This window comes from Trichomycterus rosablanca, chromosome 15 (genome assembly GCF_030014385.1).
Source record: "Trichomycterus rosablanca isolate fTriRos1 chromosome 15, fTriRos1.hap1, whole genome shotgun sequence".
NCBI classification, from domain to species: Eukaryota; Metazoa; Chordata; class Actinopteri; order Siluriformes; family Trichomycteridae; genus Trichomycterus; species Trichomycterus rosablanca.
This window is the reverse complement of record NC_086002.1, coordinates 28,175,474-28,192,963: the sequence shown is the minus strand read 5'-3', so window position 1 is coordinate 28,192,963 and position 17,490 is coordinate 28,175,474. Positions and strand designations below refer to the sequence as shown.

Sequence of the window (17,490 nt, the reverse complement as noted above, 5' to 3'; positions counted from 1 at the left end):
CCTGCAAAATGCAAATGCTTACAGACTACTTTAGTACTGTACCACTTAAGGAGTATCATAGTCCTTCCCCCATGGTAATTTATTTATTGTTTTGGTGCCACTGTGGCTGCCTGACTGGCTCAAGTTACCATGGCAATTTGTTGTTGACCATAACCCTCGAACCCTTGACCCATCTGATTGGTAGGTGAGTCCACCCCTCTTTACCCCCCTCCTTGTCACTATACCCCATGATCAAGATTCCACTTAGAAAAAAGTGTCAACATCTCATTGACAAGAGAAGTGTGAGGTGCCAGGAGAGTGCATGGTAGACAAGTGATATTTGGATGCATTTTCATGCAGTGAATCAATCGCAATCAAGATGTCAGTACATGAGTGACTCAGACTAACCCGAGTCCATAAAATGAACCGAATTTACCACCACTAATAAATGCCACTGTGTTTTTATGTACAGGCCGCGGTGATGCTACCCAGAATTACACATCCCGTTTCTCTGCTGTTACTCATCAGCATGTTCGGTAAGCCACAGATCTTTAAAAGGTTTATTTCTGATCATTTATAAAATACATTTCCTAGAGAAGTTATTGACCCTGATATGATATGTACACTGTGCAAACTCACCCTGTTAACCTTTAAACATCAAGCTTGGGAATTAAAGCAGGTTTTGTTGATGCAGAAGAACCGAACATGAATGATATATGTCTGTTGTGTTGCAGGAATCATTGATGCTCAGGATGGATGGGGTGTGACTTACACTCAGAAATCTATCTGTGCTCTAAAGGGATCTACAGTGATCATGGACTGCACTTACACATACCCACCTGGTTACACAGTTCAAACAGTTTTCTGGAGTAAAGAACGGCTTGGAGAAGGTATAGAGCCTCCTGATCTGGCTTCAGACCCGGAGTACAGAGGTAGAGTTCAGTACATCGGAGACAAAAATAATGACTGCACTCTCAAACTGACTGATATTACAGAAAAAGACAACATATTACTTCAGATTTATAACTGATAAACCTGAAGGAAAATATGAAAATACAGATGGAGTTCAGCTTCACGTTACAGGTGAGACATCAGATAAATAACTCACTGTACTTTATTCACTGGTAATCATGATTCATCTAACAGTTGCAGGACACAATTACAATCACCTAAATACAGGAGTAGCTGAAAAAAAATAGCACACCTAAACTTGATTACTACAGCCCTGTTAAATATAAATGTCACAAAAAAACTTTACAATGTGAATTAGTGAAAGGGCAGGGACTTGGCTCAATAAGCAGTCTAGACAATTCTGAAGTCAGGGGTTAAGGTACTGGACTAATAATTAGAAGGTTGCTGGTTTACCCCCAACTTACTTTGTCTTCTAGTATGACATTGTGTATGAGAATTTAAAATGTGAGAATAGAGGAAATGAAGAGGGGGCAAATACTTTTTCACAATACTGTAGTTAAACAGCTGATAGGTTTGATAATTAAATGTGTAAAATCATTCACTGCATGTTCTGCTCACGTTCTCAGATCTTCAGGTGGGGGGTCCAGAGGAAGTAGAAGAAGGAACTGCAGTAACTCTCACATGTGAAACAACCTGCAGACTGACTGATAATCCAACATACACCTGGTACAGAAATCAACAACAACTACAAACCACAACCACCTACTACTACTACACCGAGCTTTATCTGCGGTCAGTCAGGATGGAGGATGGAGGTCGTTATCAGTGTGCTGTAGGAGATCATCTCTCGTCTGCTGTGACTCTTAATGTAGGATGTAAGTACAGATTCATTCATTCATCCTCATAAAAGCACCAACACTGAAGCTTCTTACTGAAGGATTTTACTGAGCTGTGAGTGCTGCAGAAAAACTAACTGCCCCCTCAGACACTCAATATTGTCACGAGGGGGTCTAGGGACAAGACAATGGGGGTGGACACAAACGCAGAGATGTGAAAACCAAACTAAAGATTTATTAAATACACAAGACAGGACAAACAGAGTAAACAAGACCAAAGGGGTTAAACAAGACTACCAAGACTAAACTAGAACAAGGAACTAGGAACACGAGCTAAACACAGTGAACATACGCTAAACGCAAAGAACATGAGCTAAACACAGGGAACATGAGCTAAACACAGGGAACATGAGCTAAACACAGGGAACATGAGCTAAACACAGGGAACATGAGCTAAACACAGGGAACATGAGCTAAACACAGGGAACATGAGCTAAACACAGGGAACATGGGCTAAACACAAGGAACATGGGCTAAACACAAGGAACATGAGCTAAACACAAGGAACATGGGCTAAACACAAGGAACATGAGCTAAACACAAGGAACATGAGCTAAACACAAGGAAGACCAACACAGAGACCAACACAGAGACCAACACAGAGACCAACACAGAGACCAACACAGAGACCAACACAGAGACCAACACAGAGACCAACACAGAGACCAACACAGAGACCAACACAGAGACCAACACAGAGACCAAAACAGAGTTCCACACCATAATCCAGTTCAGAAGAATAGTTCTCAGTGTCTTTCGAGAAGCTGCCTCCCTTTATTAGGGGCAGCTGGAGCTAATTAGCCCCGAAGATCCAATCAGGAACGGGGCGTGGCAGGAGACAGTGTGCTCATGGAGAGGGGGGCGTGGCACCTCAGGAGCACAAGAGCACACAGAGGCTGTCAGCGTTACATAACCCCCCCTCTAAAGGTACTCCTCCTGGAGTGCCTTTCAAAACAAAAACGAGGAGGTCCTGGGCCCTGGGGGGCAAATTTGAAGTCATTTAAAAAGTTCCGAGGCAGGCATGACAAAAATGCTGGAACGTAGGCCGCGGACGGAAAACCAGAAGTGCCTACGAGGGGCAGCGCCGTTGAGAGACCAGAAGCACTGTCGGAAGGCGCCAACTTGAGACCAAAAGCGCCATCAGGGGGCGCCAACTTAGGAACAGAAGCACCGCCGGGGGGCGCCAACGAGGAAACAGGGGCACCATCAGGGGGTGCTGACTTGAGGACAGAAGCACCATGAGGGGGTGCTGACTTAAAAACAGAAGCGCTGTCAGGAAGCGCCAACGAGGAAACAGAAGCGCCGTCGGGGGGCGCCAACTCAGGAAAAGAAGTGCCATCGGAGGACACCAACTCAGGAACAGAAGCACCGCCGGAGGGTGCCTTCGAGAGTTTAGAAGCACCATTAATGGGTGCCAACTTGGAAACAGGAGCCCCATCTAGGGATGCTGACGAGAGTTCAGGATTGCCTTCGGGGGACGCCGACACGGAAACAGGAGCGCCATCGGGATGCGCCAACTCGGGAACAGGAGCGCCATCAGGATGCGCCAACTCGGGAACAGGAGCGCCATCGGGATGCGCCAACTCGGGAACAGGAGCGCCATCGGGATGCGCCAACTCGGGAACAGGAGCGCCATCGGGATGCGCCAACTCGGGAACAGGAGCGCCATCGGGATGCGCCAACTCGGGAACAGGAGCGCCATCGGAATGCGCCAACTCGGGAACAGGAGTCAGCTGCGTGGACCCTTGAGAAGAGGCGTCCGGAGTCAGCTGCGAGGACCCTTGAGAAGAGGCGTCCGGAGTCAATTGTGAAAATCCTTGAGAAACATCATTAACCAGCTGCGAGGACCCTAGAGAGGCGTCCGAAGTCAGCTGCGAAAACACTGGAGAAACGTCATTAATCAGCTGTACAAATCCTTGAGAATCTCCTTGATTCAGCTGTGAGGACCCTGGAGAGGCGTCCGGAATCAGCTGCAAAAACCCCTGAGAAACTCCTTGAGTCAGCTGCGAAAACACTGGAGAAATATCGCTCAGCTGCGAGGACCTTGGAGAGCTGTCCAAAATCACTTGCGAAAACACTGGAGAAACATCATTCAGCTGTGAGGACCCTGGAGAGGCGTCCGAACTCACTTGAGAAAACACTGGAGAAACGTCATTCAGCTGCGTGGACCCTGGAGAGGCGTCCGAAGTCACTTGGGAAAACACTGGAGAAACGTCATTCAGCTGCGAGGACCCTGGAGAGGTGTCCGAAGTCAGCTGCGAAAACACTAGAGAAACATCACTCAGCTGTGAGGACCCTGGAGAGGCGTCCGAAGTCAGCTGCGAAAACACTAGAGAAACATCACTCAGCTGTGAGGACCCTGGAGAGGTGTCCGAAGTCACTTGCGAAAACACTGGAGAAGCGTCCGAAATCAGCTGCTTGGACCCTGGATATGCGTCAAAAGTCAGCTGTTTGGACCCTGGAGAGACTGGACTCAGTTGTGAAAACACTGGAGAGGCGTCCGAAATCAGCTGCTTGGACCCTGGATATGCGTCAGAAGTCAGCTGTCTGGACCCTGGAGAAACTGGACTCAGCTGTGAAAACACTGGAGAGGCGTCCGAAATCAGCTGCTTGGACCCTGGATATGCGTCAGAAGTCAGCTGTCTGGACCCTGGAGAAACTGGACTCAGCTGTGAAAACACTGGAGAGGACTCGGAACTGTTTGACTTCGACACAGGCAAACATGAACACAAACGAACTGGCAGGATACAATCATAGACTTTCCTAACCAAAGAATTAGACTGACTATGAGCCAAGGAAACAGACGGACTTGGCAAAGGACTCACTCGAACCCGAGTAGCTGAAAATGGAGGCGGCAAACAAACAAAAGGACCCCTGGAGCCCTTGGGGTCAGTACGAGGCACTGGACTATACAAACTATCCTGAGTGGCTCCTAACAAGAACTTGGAACGGTCACGAGCAATATGAGCAGGCACTGGCACCCGGACCACATCTGCAGTGGGCACTGGGGAAACTTGAGGTTCCCCAGCAGGCACTGGATGCCGGGCATTAGCTGCAGTGGGCACTCTGCTGCGTGGAGCGTCTCCTATGGGCTTAGGGGTTTGGGAAACCCTCACTAAACCAAACCCGTAAGGGTTTCTACCAGGAAATTTGACTCTCATAAGACCCTCAAACTCCTTAACTGTGTTCAGCTCAGATCCCTTTTCAGACCAGAGCTGCCTAGCCCATTCTCGAGCCTTGCCCCTCAGCCTAGACATCATAAACAATACCTTATTTGTTTCAGTTGGCTGAGGGTCAAGAAGGTGCTGCAGGTAGAGCAGGCTCTGAAGAAGGAAGCCCTCGACCCAAGGGTCGCTTCCATCATAGGGTTCTGGCCTACAGAGTGGGACGGTCTGAGGAAACCCCATGGAGTCAAATTCGGGGAACGACATCTCGCTGTGTCCCTTTTTAGGAGAACTATTATGTCACGAGGGGGTCTAGGGACAAGACAATGGGGGTGGACACAAACGCAGAGATGTGAAAACCAAACTAAAGATTTATTAAATACACAAGACAGGACAAACAGAGTAAACAAGACCAAAGGGGTTAAACAAGACTACCAAGACTAAACTAGAACAAGGAACTAGGAACACGAGCTAAACACAGTGAACATACGCTAAACGCAAAGAACATGAGCTGAACACAGGGAACATGAGCTAAACACAGGGAACATGAGCTAAACACAGGGAACATGAGCTAAACACAGGGAACATGGGCTAAACACAAGGAACATGAGCTAAACACAAGAGAGACCAACACAGAGACCAACACAGAGACCACACAAAACAGAGACCCACACCATAATCAAGTTCAGAAGAATAGTTCTCAGTGTCTTTCGAGAAGCTGCCTCCCTTTATTAGGAGCAGCTGGAGCTAATTAGCCCCGAAGATCCAATCAGGAACGGGGCGTGGCAGGAGACAGTGTGCTCATGGAGAGGGGGGCGTGGCACCTCAGGAGCACAAGAGCACACAGAGGCTGTCAGCGTTACAAATATAATCACCAAGACAATTTAGCTTTAAAACACAAACAGCCTGGTGTGCATTTCAATTCAAACAGTCACCTTTAAGTTTCTACAGGAACACTATGCCCCAATCTGAGCTAATTCAAAGAAAGACGCTAAAAGCTGTTGAAATATATCAGCAGGGAAAAAGTAACAAAGCCAGACTGATTGTCAGACTCCATTATTAATCCATCATTAATATGTAATATTACATTTCTATAATTAATTGAACCAAGTCTAAAGATCTGACTAATTTATTTAAACGTAGCTCTTCTTTCATTATTTCTTTCAGATCATCCAAAAAACGTCTCAGTGTCCGTCAGACCTGCAGGTGAAATAATGGAGAACAGTTCAGTAACTCTGACCTGCAGCAGTGATGCTAAACCAGCCGCCTCGTATCAGTGGTATAAAGGAACGAGCTACAAAGCAACAGGAGAAACGTTTACAATCCACAAGATCAGATCTGATGATGGAGGAGAATATAAATGTTGGGCCAGGAATGAACACGGAGATCAAAACTTTACTGTAAATATTGATGTTCACTGTAAGTTACTGATGATGCTCCATTATAACCTTTATTCACTTCTATACATTTAAGTTTTTCTCCTTTAAAGTCTCATTATTTAAAGATCAAATGAGAGAAAATTTATGTCTGAACTACAGTTTGTTTTACCTCTAGATCCTCCGAGGAGCGTTTCGGTGTCTGTCGAACCTTCAGGTGAAATAAAGGAGGGCAGTTCGGTGACTCTGACCTGCAGCGCTGATGCTAACCCCCCTGTGGAGAACTACACGTGGTATAAAGAACAAACCTATAAAGGATGTGGAGAAACCCTCACTGTTAGGAACATCAGCTCTGAGGATGGTGGAGAGTACAAGTGCATGACCAGCTATAAGAACCAGTTTAAATACTCTGGTCCTGTAGCTGTAAAGGTTTTGTGTAAGTGGTCGACTGAGCATGTGCAGGAAATTCCTCCACCTCATCCTTAACCTATTTATATTTACTATTTTTACAATTTGATCGTTTCAGATCCTCCAAAAAACATCTCAGTGTCTGTCAGTCCTTCAGGTGAAATAAAGGAGGGCAGTTCGGTGACTCTGACCTGCAGCAGTGACGCTAAACCAGCCGCCTCGTATCAGTGGTTTAAAGGAACAACCAACAAAGCAACAGGAAAAACATTTACAATCCACAAGATCAGATCTGATGAGAGTGGAGAATATAAATGTCTGGTCAGGAATGAACACGGAAATCAGGAGTCCAGCATCGTAAATATTGATGTTCACTGTAAGTTACTGATGATGTTCCATTATAATCTTGATTCACTTCTATAATGAGACTCCTATAAAGTCTAGATTAAATGAGTTTTTGGAAAACTTGATCCAGGATCACACTAAAGCTAAAACCCTTTTAAGAATAAGAGCTAAAAAGGCGAGTGTGCTGAATGTATTTATTGGGGATTCAACTCCACTCCAGTATGATGTTTCGCTCTGCTTATTGTATCACGTCTTTATAATTTGGGTCTATTTTATATGTGTCCTAAAACAAAAACAAACTTGCTTAAATTACCAGTTTTGCTAAGTCGAGTGATGGAAGATTAAGGACGTGTAACCAATATGATTAGAGCTAAACAAACATGTGCAGCTGAACTACAGTTTGTTTTACCTCTAGATCCTCCGAGGAGCATCTGGGTGTCTGTCAGTCCTTCAGGTGAAATAAAGGAGGGCAGTTCTGTGACTCTGACCTGCAACGCTTTTTCTAACCCCCCTGTGGAGAACTACACCTGGTATAAAGAACAAACCTATAAAGGACGTGGACAAACCCTCACTGTTAGGAACATCAGCTCTGAGGATGGTGGAGAGTACAAGTGCAAGTGCATCTATAAAAAACAAGTCAAATACTCTGATCCTAAAATTCTAAAGGTTATGGGTAAGTGGTCGATGTGCAGGAAATTTCACCATCTCACAATTAACCTATTTTTATATTTAATTATTTTACTATTTGATCGTTTTAGATCCTCCTAAAAGAGTCTCAGTGTCCGTCAGTTTCTCTTCTTGTTAGGGTTCCTGCGACGACTGGGGAACCTAGGTCCGCTTCCCAGTGTCGGCGGTGTTACAGAACCCCAACTAAAAAACCCTTAAGTACCAAACGCCCTAATTAGTGCTGACAGCTCTGGTTTTCTCCCGCACTGTTAGCAGGAGGCTAACCGCTAGCTGGGGCTGTAATGCTGGGCAGCTTAATGCCGGCATGTTTGTAAAGCCTATATAGGACGGTGTATATAGGGTTCACGTTTGGTTTGGGCGATCCGGGTTCGAATCCACTCCAGCGATCGCTCTTTAACTCTTCTGTTTCGTTTTTACAGATCAGCTGATTGAATCGCGGTGAGCCTAGGCACCGCCTTATCTGCGCTCAGTCAGCTTTTCTGTGCAGTTGCTGTTTGGCACAGCTGAAGCTTCGCGTACCTGTGAATAGGGCTGGGCGATTTTCACGATTAATTTGGTTAATTCGAATGAACGTTTTCACCCGATGTTAGAATGTGACAATCGCGATTGTTTACATACTTTATATTTTAATTAAAATACCAACGTCACGAAGCAGAAACTGACCAGACGCCCGCGGAATATAAATCAGGGAAAGTTTAATATAAAAAGGGCGAAAACAGTGTACAAAATCAGGTAGAGTCCAAAACCAGCGAAAACCAAAACAGTAAACGTAAGACAACAAGAATTATACACGGTAACGGTTAAATTCAGTAATAAGGAGCGCAAACATGATCTGCAAAACAAAACACAAACAGAAGAGTTTAATTAAGATTCACTGAATCAAAATACGGAGCCGATGAGCGCGATCAGGATTGGCTGGAAAGTAACGAATTACATTTACTCGCGTTACTGTAATTGAGTCATTTTTTTTGTGTACTTGTACTTTTTTAAGTAGATTTTACAACCTGTAATTTTACTTTTACTTAAGTAAGTTTTGTACTAAGAATTGTAATTCGCTACATTTCAGGGGCGGAGCCAGGGGGTGGCCAGTGGTGGCCATGGCCACCATAAATGAATCTTCGGCCACCCCTCCGGCCCCCCCATCACCGCTTTGCCGGTACCGGCAACTTTTTTTGCGGAAGCATTTCTGCACGCAGGTGTTCTCACAGGGACGCAATTCAACAGCGCACCTCAAAGAAGTAGTTCTCCACCAAAACAGTGCAGTAATACACGACATAAAGGTCAACCACCAACACAGTTACAGAAGCAGTACTACATAGTGCTACTAGTACTATTTAGTAGTATTTGTGGCGAGCTACGAATAAAGGCGCAACCGGGCTCTGCGCGTTCCAGTGTTGCCAGATTGGGCGGTTATCCGCCTAATTGGGCGGATTTTGTTTGAAAACAATTTAATAGCAGTTAAATAACACTTCTATTTAAAAGAATATATTCCGTTTTAAGAAGCTCCAGCATTGTAGAAGGCTGTTAAAAGTAAAGACTATTTTCAATGCTGATTTGGCTTAATAGTGTTGGTCAGTCTGTATCATATTGTTGAAAGAAAATTTTAATTTGTTTTCCATGCATTCACACTAGCATGTTCTGGGGTTCAAATGAGTCTCATCATTACACACAAGTTGGCAGCCAAATGATAATGTATTGCAAAGGAATAGCTTTGAAATTCTTTCTCATAATGTTAAGGTTATAGGCTATATTCTGGTTTTTCACTTGTCAGGGAAAATGAAGAGAGAAAAAAAGCTTATTATTCTTCGTGATGTAATTCTACATGGCACTTACTGCCTGTATAGGTAAATGAGTGAGTGACCACATAAAAAAAGGTATCAGTTTCTGTGCCACCCCTGTGTGAGCAATGGTCTCAGTCTGGCCACCCCTATGGAAATTGTCTGGCTCCGCCACTGCTACATTTTAAATCACATCCGTTACTGAGTAAAAAAATCGCGTCTGGGAAACTGCTGCAGTGAATTCTGCGATAGGGAGTCGGATCTTTTGTCTCGGTTCCTTTTAAAGAGCCGTATGTATGTAACGACTGCCAAATGCGCGAATCGGTTCCTTTATTTTGGCTTAAAGGGCCGTTCAATAGAATCGAATCATTCTACGACACATAATAGTGGTTAATACAGTTTGAAAGTTTTATGGGACTAAAATGACACATTACACATCCTTAAATGTTTAAAATGTTGTATCCACCCCCCAAATCACAAGAGGACAAAATCAAAGCTGAGCTGAGTGATCACTTGATGCCCAGCAGTGTACTGATACTGATGATTCAGTGGGGAAACAGCACAGTACAGGCTCGTGTTCCTTTTAAGAAACCTGTAAAGAACTTTTTGTAGTTTTTTTCCTAATGTAAGGAGGTTCTGCTGAACATTATTTAAAATAAAAGTTGTTTGTGAGCTATTCTTAGATATAGATAGATAAGGATATAGATAATTTAGATCTATTTTGTTTTAATTATTGTTACTTATTGTGATATCGTTATTGTTATAAAGTTTGAGTCCCTTAAAAGGATAATTATAGGTGTTGTTACTATTTTTGCACTTCTGCAGCCTTTAATTACAATGCAAAAAAATAAATTTGAGTCTTATTTTAATTGCATTATACAAGAACAAAAAAAAAATCGAAATCGTAATCGACAATCGGGTATAATTTTAAAATAATCGAGATTTTTTTTTTTTGCAAAATCGCCCAGCCCTACCTGTGAAGCCAGTGACCTCGGTTCGAGACTCGCATACTTTAGTTGTTGTTTCTCTTTATTTTGAATTATGCCACTCGGCATGTGATCAAAACGTCTCCGATCCTTTTTGTTTCTCGTTCTCTCTTTGTTTATTTGTTTTTGTGTTACCTTTTTATTAATAAATATAGTTGCTCACGCAACCTTAATCTGCTCTTGGGTCCGACTCCTTTCATCTTAACACTGCTGAACCTGTTCAGAGCGGTTTAGTGAATCTGATCTGGTATAAAGAAGGTGGAAGCTCAGCTGTAGGATCTGGACAGAGTTACAGCAGGGTAAATCCTACTACTGCCAGGGCTCAGAATAAACATCGATCACAGACAGCAGCGATGCTACTGTTCATATTAAAGTCGTGTTAAGATTTAATGGTGTTTTATAAGAGTGTTTTTGATTCTTCTGTAGGATTTTCCATGACTGTCTGTATCGCTGTAGGAGTTGGATTGTGTTTGGTGGCAGCTGGTTTTGTTGTATTTTTCTGTTGGAGGTAAAAAAAAACTTAATTTTGGGGAGATTTTAAATGTATTTATTAGGGCTGTCGAAGTTAACGCGATAATAACGCATTAACACAATCTCAATTTAACGCGATTTAAAAAAATAGTGCCGTTAACGCAAATTCTATACAGAAAAAATTTACCTATACAGGCAGTGAGTGCCATGTAGAATTACATCACGAAGACCCACATTGTTATGTTTTGTACTTAACCACGAAATACAAATGACACTAGTTATGTGGAGAACGAGTTTGTCTTTATTGCTTAATCCACAACTTGGAGCATCACACTTAAACATAACACGCCGTTACCCGCTGGTAACACATATCAGCTCAGTGACGTACAGTGGTAACGTGATACGCAGATCACGTAAATGATATATATCACACACATTATAATAATAAGCTTTTTTCTCTCTTAATTTTCCCTGACAAGTGAAAAACCAAAATATAGCAACCTTAACATTATGAGGAAGAATTACAAAGATATTCCTTTGCAATACTTTATCATTTCAAGAATATGATACAGACTGACCAACACTATTAAGCCAAATCAGCATTGAAAATTGACTTTACTTTTAATAGCCTTCTACAATGCTGGTGCTTCTTAAAACTGAATATTTTCTTTTAAACAGAAGTGTTATTTAAATGCTATTAAATTGTTTTCCAACAAAATCCGCCCAATTTGGCGGATAACCGCCCAATCTGGCAACACTGGAACGCGTTGTTATTATTATCGCGTTAACTTCGACAGCCCTAATAAAAACGTATTCTGATATCCAGTTAGCAGCGTAGGGTTTATATAGCAGCAGGTAGAATAAGGTGCAAAAACAATCCAATATTGTGCAAAGATGCAAGTAATATAGTCGCTAGTATGAGTTGTCAGAACCCAGGGAACAAGACTGTGTTGATTGTGAATGAGTTTTTGTGTATGTTAGTGTATGTACACCGATCAGCCATAACAATAAAACCACCTCCTTTAAAAAAACCAAAATGCGATTAATCGCGATTAACTATATGAAATTATGAGATTAATCGCGATTAAAAAATTTCATCGTTTGACAGCCCTGGTATTTATATATTTTGTTTTATTGTGAGAGTAGAAAGAAGATGCAGATGAGACAGAAGGATGAACGTGATCATAAGGTGATTGTATAGAACTACAAAAAAGACACCCCAATGATACTGAGTTTGTGTCATTCATTCATTCATTCACTGTTTATTTTACCTGAATACTTTTGACTCAAACTGCTTGTGTCCTTCGTTCAGGATGCTGAAGCTGATACGTACGCAGCTCTCGATCCATCATCCAGGTCCTCCAATGATGAGTACGGCACTCTGACAGTAAGTGTCTCTATAAAAGTCACGATTAAAAAGATCTTAATGATCTCATAAGGATTGTTCTTCATTTTCTTCAGACCGCTCACTCCAGTCCTCCTGATGATACATACGCGACTCTGGATCCCCACACCATTTCTCCAGAGTACGAAACTCTAACAGTAAGTACTTTTATTTCCAGCCACTGAACAAGCCGTCCTTCTCAAGAACCTCCAATTAAACGATTTAAACTTTACATGTTTTAAAGATGGTGAGAAACGAGAACTGATCGTGGATGTCGACACGTGACACGATGACTTGATTGATCCAACCATCAAAGTATGAATTGAAGAGGATGGTTCATGTTGCAATGATTCCAAATGTCATTATCATTATTTCTTACTATTATACAACCCCAATTCCAATGAAGTTGGGACGTTGTGTAAAACATCAATAAAAACAGAATACGATGATTTGCAAATCCCCTTCAACCCATATTCAATTGAAAACACTACAAAGACAAAATATTTAATGTTCAAACTGATAAACTTTATTGTTTTTTTGCAAATATTCACACATTTTGAATTTGATGCCTGCAACACGTTCCAAAGAAGTTGGGACAGGGGCAACAAAAGACTGGGAAAGTTGAGGAATGCTCAAAAAACACCTGTTTGGAACATTCCACAGGTGAACAGGTTAATTGGAAACAGGTAAATGTCATGATTGGGTATAAAGGGAGAATCCCCAAAAGGCTCAGTCGTTAACAAGCAAGGTTAACCACTTTGTGAACAACTGCATGAGCAAATAGTCCAACAGTTTAAGAACAACGTTTCTCAACGTGCAATTGCAAGGAATTTAGGGATTTCATCATCTACAGTCCATAATATCATCAAAAGATTCAAAGAATCTGGAGAAATCTGTGCAAGTAAGCGGCAAGGCCAAAAACCAACATTGACTGCCCGTGACCTTCGATCCCTCAGGCGGCACTGCATTAAAAACCGACATCATTCTGTAATGGATATTACCGCATGGGCTCAGGAACACTTCAGAAAACCATTGTCAGTGAACACAGTTCGTCGCTCCATCTACAAGTGCAAGTTAAAACTCTACCATGCAAAGCGAAAGCAATATATCAACAACATCCAGAAACGGCGCCGGCTTCTCTTGGCCCGAGCTCATCTAAGATGGACTGACGCTAAGTGGGAAAGTGTCCTGTGGTCTGACGAGTCCACATTTCAAATTGTTTTTGGAAATCATGGACGTCGTGTCCTCCAGGCCAAAGAGGAAAAGGACTGTCCGGATTGTTATCAGCGCTAAGTTCAAAAGCCAGCATCTCTGATGGTATGGGGGTGTGTTAGTGCCCATGGCATGGGTAACCTGTACATCTGTGAAGGCACCATTAATGCTGAAAGGTACATACAGGTTTTGGAGCAACATATGCTGCCATCCAAGCAACGTCTTTTTCAGGGACGTCCCTGCTTATTTCAGCAAGACAATGCCAAGCCACCTTCTGCACGTGTTACAACAGCGTGGCTTCATAGTAAAAGAGTGCGGGTACTAGACCGGCCTGCCTGCAGTCCAGACCTGTCTCCCATTAAAAATGTGTGGTGCATTATGAAGCACAAAATACGACAACGGAGACCCCGGACTGTTGAGCAACTGAAGTTGTACATCAAGCAAGAATGGAAAAGAATTCCACCTACAAAGCTTCAACAATTAGTGTCCTCAGTTCCCAAACGCTTATTAAGTGTTGTTAAAAGGAAAGGTGATGTAACACAGTGCTAAACATGCCCCTGTCCCAACTTCTTTGGAACGTGTTGCAGGCATCAAATTGTGAATATGAGTAAATATTTGCAAAACACAATAAAATTTATCCGTTTGAACATTAAATATTTTGTCTTTGTAGTGTATTCAATTGAATATGGGTTGAAAAGGATTTGCAAATCATCGTATTCTGTTTTTATTTATGTTTTACACAACGTCCCAACTTCATTGGAATTGGGGTTGTATTATTCTGGAAATATATTTTGTATGGAGTTTATATTCTTAATTACTTTTTATCCTGCAGAAATGCAGTGCAGTAAAAAAAGTATTTACCACATGTTCCAGTTTTCTCTATTTATGCGTTGGTCACACTTGTACTGTATGTATCAGTCAATAAAACAAATTTAAAAAAAAATGATGTGTGTGGATCTATGAGGAAAAGTAACTGCACACTTAGCTACTAAATCAACCAGTTAACCCAATTGTATTGACTATTGGGTTTGAATAAAACCTGTCTGGTAGCAGGCAGCAGAGATTTAAACTCAGATGTGAAACAAAATGATTGAAATCTACCAGTTTAAAAAGGAATACACAGCCATTACTTAAGCTCTGGGACTCCAACAAACCACAGTAAAAGCCATTATCCACAAATGGAAAAAAAAACTTAAATGCAAAAAAAACCCTTAAACATTTGCCGTCACTTTAAACTTTACTAACTTAAGGGGCCCTAATTTGTTTGATCAGCAATGCCTTACATCTGTCATAAAGCATAGACTAAACATTATGTGAACTGGTGGACTTCTCAGTATATAAGTGCAAATATTTAAATAACCCCATTAATGCTTAAGGTATTAGACCAGCCTTAAGGCTCAAGGAGCAAATTTTTGAAGGAAGGGGGAGGGGAGCAGGCATTCTTTGTTTAACGTCTGCCATGGGAGTCTACTGCAGTAAAAGTTGTGACATTTGGCACACAGTCTTTGGGGGCATTTCTCTAACATTTTTCATCAAGTTTCATGTCAGCACCTTATAACCTCTAGCGCCACCATTGGGTCAAATTTGGAGGTGCATTTACCCATGCTACTCATGAATCAGATGGTTGATTTTTTAATCTGAGGTACCACTGGCATGAGTAAAAGTGGGGCTGGTAAAGGATATACCCATGGCTGTGATGACATGCCTCTGGGCTTGAGCTTTTACTAACCCCTCTCTTACTGGTGCCATATTGCTTAAACATTCCAATGTGAGGCACACTAAACTTACCTGTTATGGATCTGATTGTGAGCCTATCTGCAGCTGGTTTGACTGGTCGGATTAAGTCTTTTACTTGGGAAGAGCACTTCCCACTCAGGGAGTGGGTACTGCAGTAGTCCCGCCCATGCACTGCCTCACTTAGGTCACCAACAAATTTTGAGATACTTGAGCACGTTCCAGACATCTCTTACAAGTGTGAGGTCTTTAACTGATGTTTTAAGGGTCTGAAACCAAGCACAGTACAGTAGACCCTTGATTTACGAACTTAATTGGTTTCAAAGGACTGTTCTTAAGTCCAAATGTTCGTATGTTAAATTTTTTTTTTCCCATAAGAAATAATGTAAATAGAATTAATCCATGCCAGACCTCCCAACCCCGCCATACCTAACCTTTTTGTTATAAATGCAGTTATATTTCCCTTAAATCTTAAATGATAGAATAGACATTCCTGTAATAAACAAAAATACACAGTAGTACTGTACATACAAAACAACACACATCACATTTCATACACCATAATACACCATCACATACACTGTAATACATTTCCTTCTTTTTTTATAAAATGTATTTACCAGAAACAACAATAACTCTCATATTTATCTATTGTTTCCTTTATTTCAATAGTGTTGTATTTTGTAGGTGTAATTGCACAAAAGAAAGACTACTTTACTCCGAGTTCCTTCTTCTCTCTTACTCAACGTCCCCTCTGTCTGATACACAGCGACGCCTACTGGCAGGAGTAATTATACAATAACAAATGCTCTGCGCTCTCTCTGCACCTTGTTTGGGGACATTTTAATATTGAAAACACCAGAAAAACACCGTCCACTGTGTGAATGTTTACTCACTGTATATATACAGTGTATCACAAAAGTGAGTACACCCCTCACATTTCTGCAGATATTTAAGTATATCTTTTCATGGGACAACATTGAAAAAATGACACTTTGACACAATGAAAAGTAGTCTGTGTGCAGCTTATATAACAGTGTAAATTTATTCTTTCCTCAAAATAACTCAATATACAGCCATTAATGTCTAAACCACCGGCAACAAAAGTGAGTACACCCCTAAGAGACTACAACCCTAAATGTCCAAATTGAGCACTGCTTGTCATTTTCCCTCCAAAATGTCATGTGATTTGTTAGTGTTACTAGGTCTCAGGTGTGCATAGGGAGCAGGTGTGTTCAATTTAGTAGTACAGCTCTCACACTCTCTCATACTGGTCACTGAAAGTTCCAACATGGCACCTCATGGCAAAGAACTCTCTGAGGATCTTAAAAGACGAATTGTTGCGCTACATGAAGATGGCCAAGGCTACAAGAAGATTGCCAACACCCTGAAACTGAGCTGCAGCACAGTGGCCAAGATCATCCAGCGTTTTAAAAGAGCAGGGTCCACTCAGAACAGACCTCGCGTTGGTCGTCCAAAGAAGCTGAGTGCACGTGCTCAGCGTCACATCCAACTGCTGTCTTTGAAAGATAGGCGCAGGAGTGCTGTCAGCATTGCTGCAGAGATTGAAAAGGTGGGGGGTCAGCCTGTCAGTGCTCAGACCATACGCCGCACACTACATCAAATTGGTCTGCATGGCTGTCACCCCAGAAGGAAGCCTCTTTTGAAGTCTCTACACAAGAAAGCCCGCAAACAGTTTGCTGAAGACATGTCAACAAAGGACATGGATTACTGGAACCATGTCCTATGGTCTGATGAGACCAAGATTAATTTGTTTGGTTCAGATGGTCTCAAGCATGTGTGGCGGCAATCAGGTGAGGAGTACAAAGATAAGTGTGTCATGCCTACAGTCAAGCATGGTGGTGGGAATGCCATGGTCTGGGGCTGCATGAGTGCAGCAGGTGTTGGGGAGTTACATTTCATTGAGGGACACATGAACTCCAATATGTACTGTGAAATACTGAGCAGAGCATGATCCCCTCCCTCCGGAAACTGGGTCGCAGGGCAGTGTTCCAGCATGATAATGACCCCAAACACACCTCTAAGACGACCACTGCTTTATTAAAGAGGCTGAGGGTAAAGGTGATGGACTGGCCAAGCATGTCTCCAGACCTAAACCCAATCGAACATCTTTGGGGCATCCTCAAGCGGAAGGTGGAGG

General features: G+C 42.4%; 1 pseudogene; it reads left to right on the top strand.

Moving 5' to 3' along the window:
* The first annotated feature begins 460 nt into the window (after positions 1-460).
* Positions 461-12,437, top strand: LOC134328460 (B-cell receptor CD22-like; annotated as a pseudogene).
* The last annotated feature ends 5,053 nt before the right edge of the window (positions 12,438-17,490 follow it).